General features: G+C 36.5%; 1 non-coding gene across 1 annotated transcript; it reads right to left on the reverse strand.

The window, feature by feature from the left end:
• Positions 1-1,985: 1,985 nt before the first annotated feature.
• Positions 1,986-2,058, reverse strand: Trnaa-ggc (transfer RNA alanine (anticodon GGC)). The gene has a single exon. It is a non-coding gene; the product is annotated as a tRNA-Ala (tRNA).
• Positions 2,059-2,500: the final 442 nt, after the last annotated feature.

Here is a 2,500-nt window from a genome sequence, read left to right on the forward strand (position 1 = left end):
GTAGTACATTTGAAGGGTTATTGTCTATCTTTTTAGTGGTGGTGGTAGTGGTAGTTAGTAGTTAGTAGTTAGTAGTTAGTAGTTAGTAGTTAGTAGTTAGTAGTTAGTAGTTAGTAGTTAGTAGTTAGTAGTTAGTGGTAGTGGTAGTGGTAGTGGTAGTGGTTGTAGGTGTAGTAGTAGCGGTGGTGGTGGTGGTGGTGGTAGTAGTAGTAGTACTAGTAGTAGTAGTAGTAGTAGTAGTAGTAGTAGTAGTAGTAGTAGTAGTAGTAGTAGTAGTAGTTGTTGCAGTAGTAGTAGTGGTATTGGTAGAGGTAGTAGTAGTAGGCTTAACTAAAGAATTCGCAATTTCTTTCGTTGTCATGAAAATTACCAGCCCTTCTCTTCAGCATAAAGTCATGTTTACTTGGTGTAGTAGTAGTGGTAGTAGTAGTAGTAGTAGTAGTAGTAGTAGTAGTAGTAGTAGTAGTAGAGTAGTAGTAGTAGTAGTAGTAGTAGTAGTAGTAGTAGTAGTAGTAGTAGTAGTAGTAGTAGTAGTAGTAGTAGTAGTGGTGGTGGTGGTGGTGGTGGTGGTAGTGGTAGTGGTAGTAGTAGTAGGGTTAACTAAAGAATTCGCAAATTTGTATCGTTTTCATAAAAATTACCAGCCCTTCTCCTCAGCATAAAATCATGTTTACTTCTAATAATGTCCGTCCTCAAATAACGTGGTGTAGTCATCCGCACCAACTATATTTCCTTTTTTTTTTTCTTCACATGATCTTTCCGCCCCTGTACTGAGCAGCCACAGCGAGGTAAGTCAATTATTAGTTTTAGTCAATCCACTTGTAATACACAATAATGAAATTCTGAAAGAAATAGACACCTTTGCACAGTCATTCCGATCTCATATACATCTCATTTGTCTGAAGTGAACGTAATCCAAAGAGATAAAAATGACTTAATCAATCTTAAAAACAAGAAGAAAAAAAAAACTGGTCTCAATTACTGGTGCAGACGGGTTAACGACAAGCATTTTCTCATTCCACAAAATTAGATAGATCCTCTACGAGTCCAACCAAGGTCATCTACCGCTCCTTCTATTGCTTGTGTTTTTGTATAGGGACGATTTTTATACTACATTCGATTTTCTTTTTCCCTTTTCTATCTTGTAAGCAATTTATCTGTGAGATAATATATTGATTTATTTTCTATTTTTTTTTTTGACAACTTATTTTTTAACTCCATACTCCACAATACACCCTACTTGACAATATACTGCACTGCACTACAACCCACTACACTACACATTAGCTAATTTGAGAGCTTAAGCACAAGACGTTTTTTTTCTCTACACGGACGTTGGCCGGAAGTGATTTTCCAAAAAAAAAAAAAAATGGTGTCACACTTCCCAAACATCAAGTCACAAACATCAAAGCTGGGTATTTGCTGTCCGTGGAAAGGTAAGTTAATTTGATGTGGAATAATTAATTTATTGATTGATTTTTCTTGTATTCCTGTGTATATACTGGACCTTCAACTTTATATTTCCTGTCATTTACCAAAGAAATTTGCCTTAATCAGTTCTCCACATGATGAAAAGAACGCTGCGAACGCCGTTACTCAAAGCCTTCAAAAGAAAAAGAAAAGAGTAAGTACTAGTCCTTTAAAAATATATATGCTTTCCTTGAGAAGTACGTCTTTGTATGTGCTTGTGTTTTTTCTCTGTGGTCTTAAATTTTAATGCACTGACAACATGTTGCAATGCTAAGGCAACGATTTCAAAAAGACCATGTTAGAATTTGTAAAATTAAACGACCGTGAAGTTTAGTTTCTTTTTTCTGTAACCCTTCTTTGTTCAATAAGGGTCATTTTCTTTTCTTTGCAGAAATGTGGCAATGACTTGGGAAGATCAGCGAACACTGGATGATCATGAATAAGAGAAGTGAACCTTGCACTTAGCAGGACAATTTCAGCAAATGCTGCTTTATAGATACCCTGAAAAATTTAGGTGGCTCCAACGGGATTCGAACCCAGGACCTCTGCGATGCCAGTGCAATGCTCTACCAACTGAGCTTTGAAGCCACACAGTTGGGAGCAGGTCAATTTGTTGGGATCATTTGTTCTGGTGAAGGACTTTATGAATGAAATGAATTGAATGTATATTTGAAGTGCTGGTAAAAGACGAATGAGAGAATTGAATTGTCCAGCGAAGTGCGAGGATCACCTCAAATATATATTCATTTTATTCCCTGATAAATCATGTTTTTCAAATCTGAAGATAGTATAATTTTCTGAAAATAAAGGCGAAGCGTAATAGACAGAAGTACTTTTGTACGACAAGGATTATGGGTATGAGTGTCAGATATATATAGTAGGCCGTTAAGATTTGAAAACCATCGTAGGACAGCAAAAATTCAGCTCCCAAGTTAAAGTTTGATTTAAGTGTGTATTGTTAGTTTTCATGATTCGTTACCGTAACTCAGCCCACGTATTTAGTGACACCGCAGTTGGTGGGGCTATACGT

This window comes from Montipora foliosa, unplaced genomic scaffold (assembly GCF_036669935.1).
Source record: "Montipora foliosa isolate CH-2021 unplaced genomic scaffold, ASM3666993v2 scaffold_427, whole genome shotgun sequence".
NCBI lineage: Eukaryota > Metazoa > Cnidaria > Anthozoa > Scleractinia > Acroporidae > Montipora > Montipora foliosa.